General features: G+C 35.7%; 1 protein-coding gene and 1 non-coding gene across 3 annotated transcripts in view; one reads left to right on the top strand and one right to left on the bottom strand.

Moving 5' to 3' along the window:
- nmo (serine/threonine-protein kinase nemo) overlaps window positions 1–22,668 on the bottom strand; it is a 709,728-nt gene that overhangs the window by 325,301 nt on the left and 361,759 nt on the right. The gene's annotated exons all lie outside the window — the stretch shown is intronic.
- Window positions 11,445–11,517, top strand: TRNAA-AGC (transfer RNA alanine (anticodon AGC)). The gene has a single exon. It is a non-coding gene; the product is annotated as a tRNA-Ala (tRNA).

Genomic DNA, 22,668 nt, shown 5'->3' on the forward strand with positions numbered 1-22,668 from the left:
TATTTAAAACGTGCATAAATTCACACCTCCCAACACATTAAGACTACTAAAAAAGTTGCATTGCAAGCTATAAAGTGCAGGAAAATTGAATTACAGATGCTTCAATTACTAAAGCAACAATAACAAATAAAACTCTCACTTGCTAGTCAATACTCCAGACACGAGTAACAAAGTGGTCTCATTAGTTGGCCACCTACCACAAAAGACCAACAGCTGTTGGACGTTGAAATTGTTGCTGATGTCGCTGCTGTATTAGCACTATCGATGACCTCATATGCATATACATAAGTGCTTATATGTATGTATGTAGGTTTATTGTATAATTCAATGTACTTGCAGTGTGTCAGTGGATATGTATGCGAATATTTATGGGAAGTGAAAGAGAACGTCTGATGAACTGAAGTTAACTTGACTTGCTATTCAATTTAGCGCTGCAGTCTTGCAGTCTGTATTTCAGTTATGTGAAGTATAGAACCGACGTACTATGGTATATTTTGAATAAATTTGTCACAAAATCAAATATCTTGACATTGGTTTGATATTAATAAGAATGGTATCTTAGAAAAAATTTCAAAACTACATATTGGAGCATTCATTCCCACTGATATTCCCCGCGTGCCACCCTTAATACCACTTATCTCGGCTGCCGTTTTGAAAACGCCCTACCTCAGAAAACGTTTGAATAATGCGCTATTGTAAAATAAGGTCCATAAAATCCCTATCTCAGAATTTTTTAAAAACGCCCCAGCTAATGTCGAAAAGTATTGAATTTGAGCTCAAATAGAACGGTTCTCAAATTCTGAAATAGGGCGTTCTTCAATAGAGACAGGGGGGTGTTCCCCTGAGCAGTCGAAATAATCTAAACAAATCTACTGCCTTTTTAAGTAAAGGGGATGATATCGATACTATCTCCATAATTATCTCAGATAACTTTAAAAATATTTTGATAATTATTTAAAAATCAATTCGGGCCTGTTTTTAAGGTAATTCTGGAATTAATTTGAGTTAATTGCGAAACTATATTGAGAATAGTTTAAGGATTATTTCGAAACTACATCCGAAAGATATTGAAGTTATTTACGGATGAGTTCGGAACTGTTTCGGCATCATTTTGCGAACATCTCCAGAACCATCCCAGATCACTTTAGGAATATTCTTAAGATTATTTCGTTACTATTTCTGGATAGTGTTCGGGATATTGGACCACTTTAGTGATCATTTCGTGCTTGTTTTGAGGATGGTGTCAGGATGATATGGAAACTATCTGCGGATAAGTTCGGAACTATCACGCCATCTTTTCGGACTATATCCCGAACTATGCCAGATAACTTTGGGAATATTTTTAAGATTATTTCGGAACTTGCTCGGAATTGTTTCCGCGATTTTGGCGATCATATCGGGGACTATCTTCAAATAGTTTCGGGACTTTTTGCAAATTTTGCGATTGTTTCGGTGATCATTTCCGGTATATTTCAAAATTATTTCTAAAATATTTACTGCTCATATCAGGACTATTTCGGCATCATGTTAAGACTATCTACGGGTAAGTTCAGGACTGTGTCTAGGTCATTTGATGATTATTTCAGGGAAGTTCGTTGTTTTGTTTTCGGCATCGTTTCCTCCGTATAATCCGAAAAAATCCCAATATTTTTTATAAAAATTTCTATGCTCTTTCGGAACTTCTTCGAGATAATTTCGATGTTATTCTTGACACCAATTCGAGACAATACGACCCAGAGCAATAATATATGAAACTTGAAGATCTTAAAAAATTTTTTTGGGTATGCTTAAAATTCTTAAAAAATATTCATAATTTTCGCAAAATTTCCATTTTGAAAGCACGCTTATATAAGCTTAACTGTATGTTTGCATATTTGCAACTTTTTCTTATCAAATATTTATTATTTTATCATTAAAAAAGTAATGTTACGTGTGCGCACCGGCACCCGTCTTTTCAAGTGCTACGGATGTTTTTGCGTGTAATTCGTTGTTTTTTAATAAAATTGTTTTATTTACATATTCTAATTGCCATCTTAAATTTTGTGAGAAATGCCAAAACAGCTAATCGAATTGGGAAAAGATATTTTTTAGAAATGTTTTTCTATACTCAATTTCAAAATGTTCAGTAATAGAATTATTATTTTGTTAAAATTAGCCGGTATTTGAACTTAAAACTCTTTGAATTACGCTCTCTAGACTTGGTCGTTGTATTTATATAAAATTTTAAGAACAGTTTCAGCAAAATACCCTACAGTGCGTGGCAACCATGTGATAAACAATGCATATTTAGACATTTATTACAGCAGTTGTTGTTGCTAGTTCTATTTCTGTTGGCTCCATAAAAGTCACCTATTCATGAAGTACCTTTATAGTTATACAGCTTTGTATATTTTTTATTTTATCTTAGCTTTAAAAAGTTGTTTAGGTCACCCTTTTTTATGTATATAACCCTCTCAGTCACTCAACATATTCATATTCCTTTTTGTGTTTAGCCATCCCTCAACCCAGATTATTTTTAAACTTTACTATAACTTAGCGTGTAGTTGCATGGTTGGTATTACACTATAAATAATAATGTTTCCACTTTAATGTTGGTAATTTTTTATTAAAATTTTTCACTCTATTTTTGTTAGCCCCATTGCTTCCCTTTCTCTTTACAAGGCAGACTGTTGGCTAAGCGTTTAAATGTTGTTGTAGCAGCTGTTTTCGTGTCTCAAAGTATGTTAACTTTTTTTTGTTCTGGCAGTCTGAGCAAATTATGATTATAACAGTTGTTGTTGTTGTTTATGTGAGTTTATGCTGATGGATATTTATTTTATGTTGCTGTTGTTGTTTTTGGCAACATATGTTAAACATGATTGCGAGTGCGGTTTATTGAAAAGTGATAGTGCCAATATTTGCAATATAATCAGAAAAATATTAAAATTAAAAACAAAAACAAAAAAAATTTGCAAATTATAAAAGTTAAAAAACTATAACATATTATTATTAAGTAATATTAATGATTCGAAAAAAAATTGCTGTCGGCTTCATTGATTTCTGCGTGGCTACCCGCCGGCTATTCAATTCATCCAAAGCGGCAAAGTTATAAAGCCATGGCATAAATTTCGAATATGTGCTTGGTAAAAGGAAAAGGTTTAACAATATAAATACTTGCTTAAAAGTTAGTTGGTCAGTGAAGTTTTTCTGTTATCGACCGCTCACTTATCTACTATTTATGGCTGCACATTTGAGGGTCAAAGTTTATTTAAGCAAATTATGTTAAAACCGTGGTGAACCTTAGCCTTTTGAAAATTTTTGGCAAAATTAATAGCACAAAGATTTAGATAAAACAGTGCCTAAAAAATTAAATTTTCTTAAAATAACATATTTTCTTTGTATGGTCGAGGATAATCATATCTGCAATAGATTACACCGTTGATATATAACTATACAACTAACAAACCGACCCGCCATATGTTGTTCTGCCCTAACTTTGGTTTATCTGCATCACTTTTAACAGATTTTTATCTCTTACTCCCTTTTCCTGTCTTACGTAACTACGCATGCGCTAACTGTCATTTTTCACTATTTGTTCTAACGTTGTGAAGTACACTCTCTGAACATGTGTTTGCACGTTTGCTTTACGAAGAACAAACACAGAAGTAAACCGTTTTTTTTTTTTAAACGTCTTTTATGTCCAAACAACCTTGGTTATTTAAGAAACAAATCAACTATTTGCTTGATAACGTGATTCGTTTTCGATATATAGCTGTGTCACCTACAATTTAATGAATTTTAACAGCTTTGTCTGGGGGTTCCTTTATTGGATACCCTACGCCAGCTCATGAAGTTTGGCATCATGGACTCTGTGGCCTTAATCGGGTTCTTAAACTAATTCGAAATGGAGGGATAATGGTGGCTTTTCGTGGCTTCACAACGAGCCGCTTCACACTGGCATGTGTGTACCTCTACAGCAAGTACTGAAACCTAACTTTACTGAACCTTAACAAACTTTTTTATGAAATAAAAAATGCCAAGAGTACTAAGTACTGGTGAAAATCGATGTGTGAACATACATGTGTTCGTATAAAAGCCAGCTTATCCCAGAAGTTGGAAATAATAGCGGAAATAGTACTTTGGATTCTTATCGATAACAGCCGATACCGTCAAGTTATTGTTTTATTATTAGCTTACTACAGAAAGTGGGTTGTTATCGCCCAGTTATCGTTGAGGTATCCGCTTCTTATTGCTTTCTTATCGGCTTGTTATCGACGGGTTACAGATGTGACATCGGTTTTATATTTGGACAATTCACTGGAGTGTAGTATTCATGTAAAACTTTAAGTTGTTTCCATGTTTGCTAATATAAAACTTGATTAAAGTATAGCACATGCGGCGAATAGGAGACCTTGTGAATTGCCTTACTGGTCTTTTATTGGAATCTGTTTCATAGCGAACGGATGAGTCCAACATAAAAAAATCGATAACACTCCAACAAGTTGGAAACGCTCCAATAACAAATTGGTAACATTGCGATAAAAAATCGTTAACTTTCCGATACCACATCGATACATTTTTGGTAACATATCGATAACTTTTCGATAACAATTCGATATATAATCGATAATTTTTGAAAACAAAATAGTTAAATAGCGGTTAATTGTTGATAAAAGGTCACAAACTTTTTGACAAAATATCGATTACATACCGATACTTTCAAAAGATTTCGCTTACGCTTTCACATACCTTAGGCTTACATTTGGGATTCCCCATACCGACAGCAAAGATGTTTAAACATCAAAAATTATTTATAGCATGTCCGCTAAGCCCACACATTTGTATACAATGCAATAAACTTACTGTCCATCACCTTTAAAAAAAAACAAGTAAGGAAGGCTAAGTTCGGGTGTAACCGAACATAACATACTCAGTTGAGAGCTATGGAGACAAAATAAGGAAAATCAATCTGGGGTAACCCTGGAATGTGGTTGTATAACATGTGTATCAAATGAAAGGTATTAAAGAGTATTTTAAGAGAGAGTAGGCCATAGTTCTATGGATGAACGCCATTTAGGGATATCGCCATAAAGGTAGACCAGGGCTGACTCTAGAATTTGTTTGTACGATATGGGTATCAAATGAAAGGTGTTACTGAGCATTTTAAGAGGGAGTGGGCCTTAGGTCTATCGGTGGACGCCTTTTCGAGATGTCCCCATTAAGGTGGACCAGGGGTGATTCTATAATGTGTTTGTACGATATGGGTATCAAATGAAAGCTGTTAATGAGTATTTTGAAAAGGAGTGATCCTTAGTTCCATAGGTGGACGACGTTTCGAGATATCGCCATAAAGGTGGACCAGGGGTGTCTCTAGAATGTGTTTGTACGATATGGGAATCAAATGAAAGGTGTTACTGAGCATTTTAAGAGGGAGTGGGCATTAGGTCTATAGGTGGACGCCTTTTCGAGATATCGCCATTAGGGTGGGCCAGGGGTGACTCTAGAATGTTTGTACGGTATGGGTATCAAACGAAAGGTGTTACTGAGCATTTTAAGAGGGAGTGGGCATGAGGTCTATAGGTGGACGCCTTTTCGAGATATCGTCATTAGGGTGGGCCAGGGGTGACTCTAGAATGTGTTTGTACGATATGTGCATCAAACGAAAGGTGTTACTGAGCATTTTAAGAGGGAGTGGGCATTAGGTCTATAGGTGGACGCCCTTTCGAGTTATCGCCATTAGGGTGGGCCAGGGGTGACTCTAGAATGTTTGTACGATATGGGTATCAAACGAAAGGTGTTACTGAGCATTTTAAGAGGGAGTGGGCATTAGGTCTATAGGTGGACGCCTTTTCGAGATATCGCCATTAGGGTGGGCCAGGGCTGGCTCTAGAATGTGTTTGTACGATATGGGTATCAAATGAAAGGTGGTAAGGAGTATTTTAAAAGGGAGTAATCCTTAGTTCTATAGGTGGACGCCTTTTTGAGATATCGCCATAAAGGTGGACCAAGGGTGACTCTAGAATGTTTGTACGATATGGGTATCAAACGAAAGGTGTTACTGAGCATTTTAAGAGGGAGTGGGCATTAGGTCTATAGGTGGACGCCTTTTCGAGATATCGCCATTAGGGTGGGCCAGGGTGACTCTAGAATGTGTTTGTACGATATGGGTATCAAATGAAAGGTGGTAATGAGTATTTTAAAAGGGAGTAATCCTTAGTTCTATAGGTGGACGCCTTTTCGAGATATCGCCATAAAGCTGGACCAAGGGTGACTCTAGAATGTTTGTACGGTATGGGTATCAAACGAAAGGTGTTACTGAGCATTTTAAGAGGGAGTGGGCATTAGGTCTATATGTGGACGCCTTTTCGAGATATCGCCATTAGGGTGGGCCAGGGTGACTCTAGAATGTGTTTGTACGATATGGGTATCAAATGAAAGGTGGTAATGAGTATTTTAAAAGGGAGTAATCCTTAGTTCTATAGGTGGGCGCCTTTTCGAGATATCGCCATTAGGGTGGGCCAGGTGTGACTCTAGAATGTTTGTACGATATGGGTATCAAACGAAAGGTGTTACTGAGCATTTTAAGAGGGAGTGGGCATTAGGTCTATAGGTGGACGCCTTTTCGAGATATCACCATTAGGGTGGGACAGGGGTGACTCTAGAATGTTTGTACGATATGGGTATCAAACGAAAGGTGTTACTGAGCATTTTAAGAAGGAGTGGACATTAGGTCTATAGGTGGACGCCTTTTCGAGATATCGCCATTAGGGTGGGCCAGGGGTGACTCTAGAATGTTTGTACGATATGGGTATCAAACGAAAGGTGTTACTGAGCATTTTAAGAGGGAGTGGACATTAGGTCTATAGGTGGACGCCTTTTCGAGATATCGCCATTAGGGTGGGCCAGGGTGACTCTAGAATGTGTTTGTACGATATGGGTATCAAATGAAAGGTGGTAATGAGTATTTTAAAAGGGAGTAATCCTTAGTTCTATAGGTGGACGCCTTTTCGAAATATCGCCATTAGGGTGGGCCAGGTATGACTCTAGAATGTTTGTACGATATGGGTATCAAACGAAAGCTGTTACTGAGCATTTTAAGAAGGAGTGGGCATTAGGTCTATAGGTGGACGCCTTTTCGAGATATCGCCATTAGGGTGGGCCAGGGGTGACTCTAGAATGTTTGTACGATATGGGTATCAAACGAAAGGTGTTACTGAGCATTTTAAGAGGGAGTGGACACTAGGTCTATAGGTGGACGCCTTTTCGAGATATCGCCATTAGGGTGGGCCAGGGGTGACTCTAGAATGTTTGTACGATATGGGTATCAAACGAAAGGTGTTACTGAGCATTTTAAGAGGGAGGGGGTATTAGGTCTATAGGTGGACGCCTTTTCGAGATATCGCCATTAGGGTGGGACAGGGGTGACTCTGGTATGTTTTTGTACGATATGGATATCAAATTAAAGGTATTAATGAGTGTTTTAAAAGCGAGTGGCCCTTAGATGTATATGTGAAGGCGTTCTCGCGATATCGACCAAAATGTGGACCAGGTGATCCAGAAAATCATCTGTCGGGTACTGCTAATTTATTTATATATGCAATACCACTAACAGTATTCCTGCCAAGATTCCAAGGGCTGTTGATTTCGCCTTGTAGAACTTTTTCATTTTCTTCTACTTAATATGGTAGGTGTCACACCCATTTTACAAAAGTTTTTCTAAAGTTATATTTTGTGTCAATAAACCAATCCAGTTACCATGTTTCATCACTTTTTTCGTATTTGGTATAGAATTATGGCATTTTTTTCATTTGTCGTAATTTTCGATATCGATAAAGTGGGCGTGGTTATGGTCAGATTTCGCCCATTTTTTATACCAAGAAAAAGTGAGCTCAGGTAAGTACGTGGGCTAAGTTTAGTAAAGATATATCGGATTTTGCTCAAGTTATTGTGTTAATGGCCGAGCGGAAGGACAGACGGTGGACTGTGTATAAAAACTGGGCGTGGCTTCCACCGATTTTGCCCATTTTCACAGAGAACAGTAACCGTCATAGAATCTATGCTCTTACCAAATTTGAGAAGGATTGGTAAATTTTTGTTCGACTTATGGCAATAAAAGTATTCTAGACAAACTAAATGAAAATGGGCGGAGCCACGCCCATTTTGAAATTTTCTTTTATTTTTGTATTTTGTTGCATCATATCATTACTGGAGTTGAATTTTGACTTAATTTACTTATATACAGTAAAGATATTAAATTTTTTGTTAAAATTTGAATTTAAAAAAATTTTTTTTTAAAAAGTGGGCGTGTTCTTCATCCAATTTTGCTAATTTTTATTTAGCGCATATAGAGTAATAGTAGTAACGTTCCTGCCAAATTTCATCATGATATCTTCAACGACTGCCAAATTACAGCTTGCAAAACTTTTCAATTACCTTCTTGTAAAAGTGGGCGGTGCCACGCCCATTGTCCAAAATCTTACTAATTTTCTATTCTGCGTCATAACGTCAACCCATCTACCAAGTTTCGTCGCTTTATCTGTCTTTTGTAATGAGTTATCGCACTTTTTCGGTTTTTCGAAATTTTCGATATCGAAAAAGTGGGCGTGGTTATAGTCCGATATCGTTCATTTTAAATAGCGATCTGAGATGAGTGCTCAGGAACCTACATACCAAATTTCATCAAGATACCTCAAAATTTACTCAAGTTATCGTGTTAACGGACGGACGGACGGACGGACGGACATGGCTCAATCAAATTTTTTTTCGATCCTGATTATTTTGATATATGGAAGTCTATATCTATCTCGATTCCTTTATATATGTACAACCAACCGTTATCCAATCAAACTTAATATACTCTGTGAGCTCTGCTCAACTGAGTATAAAAATTGATAAGCTTTAACTTAAAACTCAAACTACCAAGGATTTTAATGTTTATCTTATAATTTTTAACAATATAATCCTTAAAGCAGTCTGCAGTCAGGCAGGATTATTAAAGTTATAGTTAGAAAAAAAAAAACACGAAAAATAACAAAAGCAAATAATAAAGAAACAATGAATAAAATGGCTTTATTAGCCGATAGCAAGAAAAGAAAAATTACGTATACGCGCTGCTGCACCGATAATAAAAATATTTTATTTCTATTATATAAATATTTATGTATGTGTTAGTATAACACGTAAAAAGCATAATAGGTGAAGTCGTTAAAAAAAATGAATTAAAATACAAATTGTGTTAAGATCTTTAAAGCACTACGCTGCTTAACGCACACACTTGCCGCCGTTAGCGTTATGCCAAAGCGTGAGAGTATTTATTTTAAACATAAGCACGACACATACATACAAACCAGTGTTACCATTTAAGCTTTTTTCAAGCTAGATTTAGGTTTTTTCTCCCTTTAGCTGGAAAATTTGCGATTTAGCTTTAAGTTTTTTTTTTTTTAGAAATTTTGAGCTCTTTTTAGCTTTTTTCAAAAATTTAAAAATCTAGATAAACAGTTTTATGTAGATTAAATTTTAAGAACATTGAATGAATTTGGACTAGATTGAAAATAATTGAGGGGCTAAGGAACAGTTAATGTTGGCATTATGGTAGGCAGATATCGAGGCGTAAAAGCAACATCAATCATATATCATTTTCGTTCCGTGTGTTTGCCACTCGATTCTATGACTGTTTCATCAGCTTCAAAACCTCTCCGGACGAAATTGAATATTTGATTGCAGAAACATTTAACTGGGTTTCTAAGTCCACATGTAGGCAATAGAGCTATGCAATGATACATATATGCTGCATAAAACGACGGATTCGACGCGTTGCATATCACATCCACACGAATGTGATAACTCCTTTCTGTACTTATGTCAACAGTTATAATATTTATTTGAAATATACCGTTGTGTGTAGGGCTTATAGCTCATATAAAGTAAAACTTTCACGTAAGGAATTTTTATAAGCCGCTAGCAGGGTAACCGGCGTTGCTCGGGTTGGGCAGATACTAATCTAAATAAGAAGGTGTGTTTTAACGCATTCCCTCCCGTTACTCAAAGTCAAACAATCAGTATATAAGATTTTATTGATCTTCTTCAAAATGTATTTCCCAATTTTTCTCATTCTTACCCTTTATAATTTCCTTATCTCTCCCTATTTTTTTTTTTTTTTTGACACCCTCTACCTCTGTCATTTTTTCTTAGATCTCTCATTCCTCAAATTTATCATTCTTTGCTTTATTTTTCAAATTTTATTTTGGCACACGCAATTCATACTCAAAATCTCATAACTTAATCAAAATATTTTAGCTGCACAATTTTCGTGTATCATCTCATATAGACGGCTTTTTTTAAAATGGAATGTTTAAATTTAATAAAAACTTTTAAATCACTCCATGCAATCGCTTTAACTTTTTGTGAATTCAATGATATGACCAAACAAAAGTTCTGCACTTAAGTATGTACATGGCATATGAATAACTTTTGCTGATATACAAAATTTGTCGCACCACCCAGTGGCGCACGTGAAATTAAGAAAAAATTTAAATTTAAAATTCTTAGTTCTGAAAAATAAAAATCTTCGTCTTGATCGAAGGAGCCTATAGCCAAAACTTGGTGATGATTGAAGTGTGGGAAATACCTTTCCATAGGGAACACTCACACACACACACAGAATTTTATTTTTATATTAGATAGATAGATAAGGCAGAATATAACAACTTCATTATAAGGCTTATGGACCAACAAAAATAAGGCTTACTTACATAAGGCCTTATTAAATTACTTACCAAAAACTTGAAAAAGAGGTTCCAGACAGTGTGGAATGTAGAGTTGACATCTTTCATGGGTTCTTTAAAAGGGCAAAAAATAGATTTCCTTATTGAAAATAGTTTTATGGGCGATGCTAGTTTGCAAATAAAAACCATTTACCTCAAATATATTACGAAAATTTACTATAGTGGAGTTTTTTTTATCATGTATCCCTCTAGCATTTGCTAACTATTTTTTTTTATCTTTTATGAAATTTGAGTAAAAAATTTATTTAAATTTTATATTCTGTTATGTCTTTTGGGAAAAAAATTAATAAAACTCATAGAAAGTTACCTTAAACTTTAAGCTTTTTTTAGCCAAAAAATTTTTATTTAGCCTTTTTTAACTTTTTTTTTTTGTCAATCTAGCTTTTTTCTGAAAAAGTTCTGGCAACACTGATACAAGCACATGCCAATACATACATACATAAATACTCACGCATAAAACTGGTAGAAGAAAGCACGCACCTCTCAAGACCTACAGGCCATAACTTTATATACTCACAGAAAGATATGCCCACTCACACAATTTTTAACAGCCAGCTAAGCAACAACAACTTATAATTTTATTGTTTGCTACCGCTGGCGATTAAAAATAGCGCGCTGTGATTGCATTATGCTTTGTGCGTACGTACAGTTGTAGGCGTTTATTCAACAAAATTGTCACATGGGGATGTAGCTCAGATGGTAGAGCGCTCGCTTAGCATGTGAGAGGTACGGGGATCGATGCCCCGCATCTCCAAACGTAATTTTTTTTTTATAATTTTTTTGTTGTTTAATTTTTAGAATTTTTCCCCCCAAATTATATTGTTGTAATAAAGTGCGTTTGCTTACCTGCAAAGAAAGAGAGACATTGAAAAGGAAATTAGTAAAGATATAATCAGATTTAATGAGAGCTCTTAAATTTCTATTTTATTGCTTAATTAAGTATAGATAGCAGCGCAGTTACTCAATAATTAAAAAAAAAAAAATTTTCAGAATCGTTAAAAAAATAATAATATTGAAGAATATAAGAAATTTAGTATTTTGGTAATATTCAATAAATTAAAAAATTTAAGATTGCTTTAAAAATGTTCGCATACACGAAAGCAACTTTTTACAATAATCACGAAATTAAGATAATTCTTTTTTTTTAGTTATCTCATTTTTGTTTAAATTTTTTCAAATGTTTTAGTTACTTATTTTTCTAAGCAGTATCTCCCTCTTTTCTTCTTGAACTTATCAAAGTTTTTTTGGTCACTAGCCTTTGACAAGTTTATTAGGTTTCATCTATTTTAATTTGATCTTTCCAAGAAAGTCTAAATCGTGTCTAAAGTTCGGTTACGTTAGACGTAAAAGAACTAATCCGACAAAGAACTGTCTATAGCCTATATCCGTATGTTGTTGTAGCGATAAGGACACTCCCCGAAGGCTTTGTGGTGTTGATGGTCCTTTACAGGATGCAGATCCGGTACGTTCCGGTAACAAGCACCATTAAGGTACTACGCCGACCATTTCGGGAACGATTTGGTATGGCTACATGAACCCTTCTAGGCTATTACGACCTCCCACCCCTTACATTCGTTATGAACTTGGAGTCGACAGAGCCTAGGCTGTTAAATTAAAAGAATTAGCCACGGGTAGGTGAGTTTGACAATTGGGTTGGAGAAGCTATACATTGCGCTGGCAACCCCTTGAAAGGGATGCGCTACACAGTTTTTTTTGAATCAATTTGATATTTTAGTCGCCTTTTACGACAGGCCGTGGGTATACTTTAAGCCCCCCAAAACCATTGGGGTGCCTATATCCGTAACTCAGGGAGCTGTGTTTTCACGGTTACAACAAAAACCGCAATATCGCGGCTGCTGTTATAATAGCCGAACTGTGAGAACTGATATATCTTTAATTAAACAGGTCAGGCAGCATAAATGGTTTGTATCAAATAACACAAAACCTAAGAAGGTTAATAATAGCGAAGTATGGGAAGGATACTAGCTAGGTTTCCGTTCTTTACATTGAATGGATATTGACGCATTTTTTGTGGTGCTTATACCATGCCACAAAGTATCAACTCAGTGAGTAAGCGCAATGACCTCGAGCTAGTTTTTAACGCTGATCAGGGACCGTATTACGTGTTACGGTCCCTGATCGAAACACACCTGCAAAATGATAGATCAGACTAGTGACATATGTGAACTAGCTGCAAATAGTATTCGTTAGATCCATAACTTACTATAATTATTAGAAATAGTTTAGCAGTTACATAGTTATCGTTTCAGTGAAAATGCTTTTCAGCCACTCATCGTAAAACGTAATATGACCAAGTAGTGATTTGGTGGCGGTGCTTGGGACTTATTAAGTTGATTGATACTTTTGTACCTGAGTTTGGTGCTATTGGTGCTACTGGTGACACTGAGTTGATGACCGTAGTGCTGGTAATTCCTCTTGAGCACCAGAGAAAGAGATGTCGTCCGCTTCTCAAACTTTGAGTAGGCATAGTTGGACGTGTTGCCAGCATTTTAGTAGTTTGGTGTTGCTGTGGCTACATTAGGCCACGAATTTAAGAAATAATGTGTCAGCGCCAGTAAGTCAACCTCGGATGTGTACGCAGTAACTCGACACTGCACAGAGTTATACAGCCTTATTACATTATTAAAGAATCCGAGCCAATGCAAAGAATGAATCCAAACGAACACTGCAGATTACTTTACTTTACAGGCTACTTTACCGAGTCTGCAGACACGGTTATGATCGTAGCGAGAGTCGTACCGTTACACCTTTACGCTGAATAATGAAAATAGATCTACAGAGAGCGTGTCATTATTCTGTATTATAAAATTCTAGGTGACAAAATTCTGTAAATTACAAAAAAATTCTGCTTGAACAAAATTCTGCTTTTTAAAATTCTGCTTTATAAAATTCTGCTTTCTAAAATTCTGCTTTTTCAAAATTCTGCATGTTTAATTCTGGAAGTCAAAATTCCAGAATCATGGCATGACGTAGCCCGTGTTGGATCGGCAAAGGGTTATTTTTTTAAAGCGCTGCCAAAGGCCGCCTATGCAGAAAGGTGTTCTACGCAGAATTACTGTGTATGGCGCACTTTTTCAAAATAATTACATGTCCTCTTTAACATTGTTAACATTATATTTTAATACAGAATTTTGTAATACAGAATTTTGAAAGCAGAATTTTAGAAAGCAGGATTTTAAAAAAGCAGAATTTTAAAAAGCAGAATTTTGTTTTTAGAATTTTGTACATACAGAATTTCGACACCTAACCAGATCTACAACCTAAATAGCCATTGAGAGAAGTTATGGCGCAAGAAAGCTGCAAAAGTATAGAGCAGACAATTAAACCCAGAACTCTAGCCATGCGGCTATTGCACCAAGGAGAAGTCAACTTCTAATTGGCGGAAACTATACTACATATTGTTACTAATATTAGCAACACTAACGGGTATTGCCATCTCTAAGCCGATGCTAAACAGTGATTTGTATGCACATCAATAATTCAATCATTTTGTCTACACATATGTACGTATACGAGCAGCGGAGAAGCAACGCACAAACACATGCATATATCTTACCTGAGTTGCTCACAAGAGAGGGCAATAATTTGTGCAGTATTACTCACGCATATGAGAAGTTATAAACGTAGTCGTGGCTGGTGATTCTGTAGCTGATAACTAACTAGTAAGTTCTGGAATGGAAAAGCCTAGAAGTATGCAACAAGGAAATCAGACAGTATAAAAAGACGACAGTAGCGGCGCGAGAGTTTAGTTTCATTTAAGTTATCAATCAGTTTGGTTATTAAGCAAGCTATAAGTGTTATTGTGAAGTACCTTAATAAAAGCCATTTTTCCATTATTCAATATTGGAGTTATTTATTCAACAGTTTAGTGATTCGAACCTTGGTAGAAGATTGCAAATAAGAGGGTTTGCAGTAAATTCGTTACAATATTATGGGCAAGGATGAAAAACCAAAAAAAGCTGCTGATTAATACGGCGCAAAACTTTATGTTTGAACAGTATGTAAACAAATACGCTAATATTGTATTTGTTTTTTCAATTTAGGCACTGCAATAACAATTTAATTTCGGTTTTTGATTGGTTTTTTTTTTAAGTACACACTTTGTATAAACAAACAGCACCAAGTTGAGCGTCATTTCAAAGCCAAACCCTTTTTGAGGTACATTAGGTTGGGGTCGAAAAAAAATTTTGCCAGAAAAATTAAATTAAGAAAAATTCATTGAATGTTCGAGAGAAAAAACAAATAAATACAATTAAATTTATTATAAGCGGCCAAAATTGTTTTCAACGCGCTTTTATTAGCTTGACTTGTATGTTTATGTTACTCTTTTTACCAATTACATAAAAATTACGTTCACACACCGGTGCCCGTCTTTACGGTTGGCACGGTTGTGTTTTCGTGTAATTTGTTCTTTCTTAATAATCTGTTATTACAACTTTGTTGCTTCACATTGAACTGTAAACTTGATAGTCAATATTTTGGCCTGGAAAAGCTCTATAGCTATTTCTTGTCTACTTAAGTGCTCTGGGTGGGGCTGCAACGTAACTGTCATATTCTAGGCCCAAGAAGGACATTAGAAAGAATTATAGAGTTTCTAAAGCCCAATTTAGGTTATATATAAATTTTATAACTCCGATGTCAAATAACCATGCTATCATAAAAAAAAAATCATCTATTTTTGAAAGCATGGAAAAATTGTGCCAGTGTTTGGCAACTTTTAGGCGGAAATTATAACCTTGAAAAAAGCAACAGAAATTCTGGCGGAGGTGTGCTTAAGCTGCAACCGCGTCAATATGATAGTCAAGCGACGACTGAGGAAATGATCTCACACAGTACTCCATCAATAAGTGTTCTGGAATGCAAAGAAGCATTGGAAAAATTTCGCTCAGGCCGGACCATACATCTATACTGGGTTCCTGGTCATAAAGGGATAGAAAGTAACGAAAGAAGCGAGGCTGCTACACTCGCTGAATCGACGATAGACGTCCAAATCCGCTTGGGAGAAATAAAAATGAGACAGGAGTTGAATATGATCCAATAAGCAGGAAAGGCGTCAACAGAAGCGCGGGCTGCAAAATCTCTAAGATAATGTGCAGAACCTACGATGTTAGACTCACAACGTGGCTTATATCTCTGAAGAGAGAAGACACGACGAGCATACTAACTGGACACTGCCTTCTGGCGTCACATGCATATAAGCTAGGCCTTGTCAGTAACAGCAGACCTAGTAAGTGTGAGCTGCAGGAAGGTTCCAGCTATAAAGGTCAAGGCTCCAGCTCCAAAGAGCGGGATAGTTGCCAGATCTCGATGCAGCAATTAAGCTAGGTCCTAGAAAACTTCTATTTGCCTAGAGGACGGTGTTATTCTGTAACAAAAGTCATGGCATCTAATTGGTGTACTTCCGTTTGTCGTCAAAGAAATTCTTGTAGGACTATGGACACATTCAGCTTTATGAGGTCTAATTGACCAGCCAGTTCAAGCTAACCTAACTTTGGCAACTTCTTTACTTCGCATGAGGACCGACCCAGCCTAACGTATATGCGTACCAGCACATATGCTTGCTTAGGTCTTTCTCAATTTTTTTCTAAATTTCAGTTTAATGTTATTTAGTGTTTCTTGTTTACCAAAGCGCTCAAAACAAATTTGCAACCAAAAGTGCAGTCATTTAGACATTTTAATGGTGGCAATAAATAACAAAAATATGCAAATGAAATTGATTGTTAAATCGTTATGCTTTGAATAATGATTTAAACTGGTGTGTGCGTCTGTTTTTTATTGGCACGTTTGAAAAGCATAATTAAATTTAGCAAATTCGTTTTAAAAAAGCTTTGAATTTTGAAAAAATTTTCCAAAAGAAAATTTTACTGATTGTGAAGTGATGACTAAATTATATGAAACAAGTAAAGGTGTCTAAGTTCGGGAGTAACCGAACATTATATACTCAGCGTGAGGTTCAATTGTACATTTCATTTCAGATTAATTACTTTTCTACATAACACGTGGCACCGTCCGTTTAAAAAAAAATGTCTCTCCATTTCCTCTTGCAATAAAACTTGATAAGTGAAATATCATTGATTCAAAACTATTTTTTGCTAAGTTATAGCTCATTATTCTAGTCTACGACCCTTTTAAACTTGTTTTATATAAAAGTGGGCGTGGTCTTTAACCGATCCCGTCCATTTTTACTAGAAATATTTTGTGCTATAAGGAAAACATGTGTACACAATTTCATTACGATATGTTAATTTTTCTTCGACGAAACATAGAAAATTGCTTAGTCATAAAAGGGGCGATGCCACGCCCATTTTTTTTTAGTTTGAAGTTTTTCCTATTTATTGTTATAAGTCCACTTGGGAAATGAAATACCATTGATATAAAGCTTTTTTTGTAAAGATATAGCTTATTTTATTCGTCCACGACCCTTTTTAAAGTATTTTATATAAAAGTGGGCGTGGTCCTTAACCGATTTCGTTAATTTTTCTTCAAATCATTCCTTATAGTAAAGGCAACGTCTCTGCAAAATTTTGTTACGATAGGTTTAACGGTTTTTGATTTATGATTAATAATATTTGTAAAATTGATTTTATCACAAGTTGGCGGTGCTACAAATTTGTATCAAGAGTCTCAATATCAGTCCCCACGTCAAATTTCAACATTCTAGGTATATTATTTACTAAATTAACAGCTTTTTGTGTTTTCCAAAATTTTTTATATATTAAAAGTGGGCGTGGTTATCATCCGATTTCGCTCATTTTCAATACCAACCTATTATGGGTCCAGATAAGCTATTGTACCAAATTTGGTGAAGATATCTCAATATTACTCAAGTTATCGTGCTAAGGAACTGACGGACGGACATGGCTCAATCAAATTTTTTTTCGATACTGATGATTTTGATATATGGAAGTCTATATCTATCTCGATTCCTTTATACCTGTACAACCAACCGTTATACAATCAAAGTTAATATACTCTGTGTGCAAAGCACGCTGAGTATAAAAATGGGGATACAGACATTTAAAGTGGGTGTAGGAAACAGTTTTTGTAAAGAAAAATAAATTAACACTTTTTTTGTGAGTAGCGCTATTTCTGGAGACTAAAATTGAATTAAGAGGCATTAAAAAAATACAATTGCTAATATTTGGCGGCCGCAGCGGTGTGGTCGTAGCAAGCTCCACCCACCATACCGAAGGTCCTGGTCCTGGGTTCACGGCCAGGTCGAGCAACATCGAGAATTTAGAAAAAAAATGTGTAAGCGAGCTCGACCCTCGGAAGTGATTTGACAACCACTACGAGTGTATTTCTGCCACGAAAAGCTTCTGAGTGAAAATTTATCTGCCGTTCGGAGTCGGAATTAAGCAAGTAGGTCTCATCGTTGTAGGAAAAACTAAAAGGAGCACAACGCAAATTGGAAGAGAAGCTCGGCCTAAAATCTCTTCGAAGGTAAATCACGCCAATTATTATTATTATTATTATTAATAAGAAGCGCATTACCAAACGGCAGCAGATGAATTAGTTTAAATCTTTGACTAACAAATTCTAACAGTAAAGTAATTTAATAAATATAATAGCGTGTCATTAACCAACAAATATGGTAAATGAGCAAAATTTAATATTCAAATCTGTGGGAATACGAATATGGTCATTGATTTAATGCTATTCATTGTGAAAGGTTGAGGTGAGTGAACTCAATAATGTATTATTTATGCATCAGTTAATAATCCGTTAAACTGAAAATTGAATCAGCTAAGTAAGGGAGTCTTAGTTCGAGTGTAAATGAACACCATATACTTAGCTGTGATCCTTAAAAATAAAATTGGATCTGGAGCTCATATATGAGCGCATTTAAAATTTTATTTACCACAATTGAATTAGCTTGCTCTAGGTCATTCTTTAAACAAATATTCTATTGTATATTTCATAAAGTTTCAGAGATGGCGCTTTCCTAATTTTACTCTGCAATTATGCTTTTCTTGTATCTTTCTGAGTATGTAACTCTCCTCTTTGCTTATTTCTGTTAACATATTCCACCACTTAAAATGCTCGTTGACCGAGGTGCTTACTCGGCTCTAAAATAGTACCCGGTTCTAAGAAGCACCTGTTTCTAAAAAGTGTCCGGTTTAAAAATGTATCCGGTTTTATGAAAGTTTCCGCTTCTACATATGTACTGGTTGTGAAAAGTACGCTATTCTAAAAAATTGTCCGGATCAAAGAAGGGTCTGGTTTTTAAAAAAGCGCACTGATCTATAAAAGCACCCGGTTCATAAAAATACCCCATACCAAGTAATCTGCTCTAAGAAGGGACCCTGTTAAAAAGCAACCCGGTTTTACAAAAATATACGGATAAAAAGAGTACCCGGTCATGAAAAATTATTATTAGTTTTAACTTATTGGTACGATGTAGTAAAACGTGTGTTTTTTAGCTTATCCGCTAATTTGAAAAGTAATTGGAAATTGCTAATAAAAAATTTCATCAAGAATCCCGAAATTTGCTAAAGTTATCCTGCATAAAGATAGTACACTTTGTTGCATGAACATTTCAATATATGTAAGTCTATACATATCTACATATCTCCATTCGTTTATGCCGTCCCAAGGTATCGTGGCAATTGAAGAGAGTTCTCAATTTCTTTTTTGGCTGCTTTTGTTCATCGTTCTTCATTCTTAGGACCGTTTCACAAAAATATAAACTTTGGAATACCAGTAAACTTATATTAACCCTAGAAAGATAACGTTATTTTTTTACCCTTGAAAGATAACGTACGTCTGAGAGAAGTGTTCAAGTTTAAGGACCCTAAAGATATAAAAAAAAACTAAAATTTTTTGTTTTTTTTTAATCATTTATTTGATATATATTCAGTTGTTTTAAATGTTTTTTAAAGCAAAATATTGTTTTTTTAATATATTAAAAATTAAGTTTGTCTTGTCTTGGACTTGTCCTTACAAAAATCAGTCCTTTTCGAAGGACCTTACTTCATAGTGTAATTTCTACCTTCGATGGTTAATAAATCAGCAGAAACATCCGGATTAATTATCTTAATACTTTAAATTTCAGTTGTCAATCCAATAATGAACCGGAAGTCCACCATCTTCTCTTTTCTTCCTTTACAGTGATGTATTTTTGCTTTTCTATTAATTAGTTGACATCGTTGCATTTATGATCTTACAACTCGGCCAGCCTGAAACTGTATCGACCTCGATACATTATTTTAATTTCTATTTTTACTGCCATATATTTCTTAATCTAATACAATTCGCTATTTATTTTCAGAGTTACAGCTCGCACTGCATTGACCTTGATACATTATAACTTAATTTCTATCTTCACTATCATACATTTCTTAATCTAATACCTAATCTAAATCTAATACCTAATCCAATACAATTCGCTATTTGTATTCAGAGTTACCGCTCGGCCAATCTGACACTGTATTCGACCTCGATACAGTATAACTTAATTTCTAACAAATATTAGTCTGGTTCTACTGTGAAATATTTTCTTTAAAAATGGCTCACTAATACCTTCAACTCATCAAGTGTTTTGGCCGGTAACAGTAGATGTGCATTTGGCACTACATTGCCTATGCCGTCTATTATGAAATCGATGATTTCTGTTTCGCATATGTTTGCCCGTTTTCCTATTGCCTGCATCAATAGAACGTAGCAATGTAATGACTCGCTCTTTTTGTCCCACTTGCGTCTTGCCAACATTTTATAAACTTCGTTCCTCTATATCGGCACATCAAATTCCATCGAAAGGGCCTTTTTTAACTCGGCATAGCTTAACGATTTGGTGGTGGTAAGGAAAACTTTGGTTGTTCCCACCAGGCAGCGACGAAGAGCCAGCAATTTAAATCGTTCCTCTACTCTTGACGACTCCATTACTTCTTCAAAGTCTTGAAGAAGATGTCCCACCGTCACTGATATATCATCACCACTGAACTTGGAAACAGCATGCTCTATATCGGCAAAATCCAGTCTACGTTGCTGTTGTACGCCAGTACTAGCTCTTAGCTCGTCGATTTTCTTCATTAATTTTAACATCTCCCTACGTTTTCGTAGCGCCACCAGTTCGTCATCCACATTTATGGTCGTGGCTCTTACGTCAATTGGGGCAGAGTTTGATAGGGCAGCAGCAAAAACATCGTGAACAGCATGTGTTGAATTGAATTCAACCAAAACATCGGTAGTAGAGGTAATTGGAACGGCAGTGGTGGCAGTATGAACGGCGGTGACGGCAGTGGCGGCAGAGCAGACAGTATCGGCGGCAGAATAGACGGCAGCTAAAACATCGTGAACGGCAGGTGTTGAATTGAATTCAACCAAAACATCGGTAGTAGAGGCAGTTGGAACGGCAGTGGCGTCAGAGCAGACGGTAGCGGCGGCAGAATAGACGGCCGTGGCGGCAGCAAAGACATCGTGAACGGCAGGTGTTGAATCGAATTCAACCAAAACATCGGTAGTAGAGGTAATTGGAACGGCAGTGCCAGCAGTATGAACGGCGGTAACGGCGGTAACGGCAGTGGCGGCAGAGGAATCAATAGAAATGGCAGCCTTTATCTCAATCATTTCGTCCGGAATGTTCTCCAATATATTTGTGTTCGGAGTGGTATTCATCGTATTTGCGGAGCTATTACCTCCCACGCCAACTATATTTTGCAGCGATCTGCGTAATTGTATAATGTTGGCAGTGGGAGGGAAATCCACATTATTTTCAGTTAAAACCTTGATAATGTTCTCTCGAGCATCCATTTTACAAAATATTTTTTTATAATAGTGCGCCAGGTTCGTTAACACACCTGAGATGTAATTTCTACCTTCGATGGTTAATAAAACAGCAGAAACGTCCGGATTAATTGTCTTAATACTTTATTCTTCAGTCGTCAATCCAATAATGAACCGGAAGTCCACCATCTTCTCTTTTCTTCCTTTACATTGATGTATTTTTGCTTATTCTATTAATTAGTTGACATGGTTGCATTTATCTTACAATAGCAAAAAAATTTAAATAAAATACATTTTTTTGTACTTCAATTGAATGAATTAACTGTTTTAAACGATACTTAAAAAAATATTAGCTAAAATTACCATTTTAGGCAAAAATTACATATAAAATTTGTAGTCACGTAAAAGATAACGATACGTCTCTTAGACGTACTTTTAAAAAACAATCGCATATATTTCAGCAAACAAAAAAGTTACTACACAACAAGCTTGTAATGATAGCTGAGAAACCTGAGAATGAGAATGTTCTTTCTTTACGATTGTGGGAGACTGAGAGCAAAATTAAAACGTCGTACGTCTCACAGACGTACGTTATCTCACTAGGGTTAAAGGGAAAGAAGTCTGGAAGAATTGATTTGGATGAAATTTGTTACGTATGTAAACAGGGTATCACATTCTCCCGTTTTTACTAGATGTTGCCAGACACCCTTTTGGCAAGTTTTAAAATTGTAATAAAAAGCGTTTGCCTCCCGTTATTCCCACCTAACCTTGTTATATTTATTAATTTCTATAAATGCATGCCCGATAGTATCTTGGAGAAAGCTCTATCTATTTAGCGTAATACGCAACATTCTAAGCTCTTTTACTGTGGTGTTGCTGCCTAGATTAAGTGTTTTATGTACCCTACAAGAAAAGAAGCTAACTACGAGATAACTATAAGCTGGTGTCAAACAAGTCAAAAAAACATCACATTATTATTGAACTGTTTTCTTTTAAAAAAGGGTAGACCATTTTTTTATGGAGATAACCGAAAACAAAATCAGACTTGTTTACTCCTGTATGACAAGTAGTGAGCGCTGGTAACTGTTGTATAGTTAATTACAAGTGATTTATTTTGGGTATACCCGTAAAGTAGCCAATTTCTAGCAGTTGGTATGTT

The sequence above is a fragment of the Eurosta solidaginis genome, chromosome 5 (assembly GCF_040869045.1).
Source record: "Eurosta solidaginis isolate ZX-2024a chromosome 5, ASM4086904v1, whole genome shotgun sequence".
In the NCBI taxonomy this organism is placed as follows: Eukaryota; Metazoa; Arthropoda; class Insecta; order Diptera; family Tephritidae; genus Eurosta; species Eurosta solidaginis.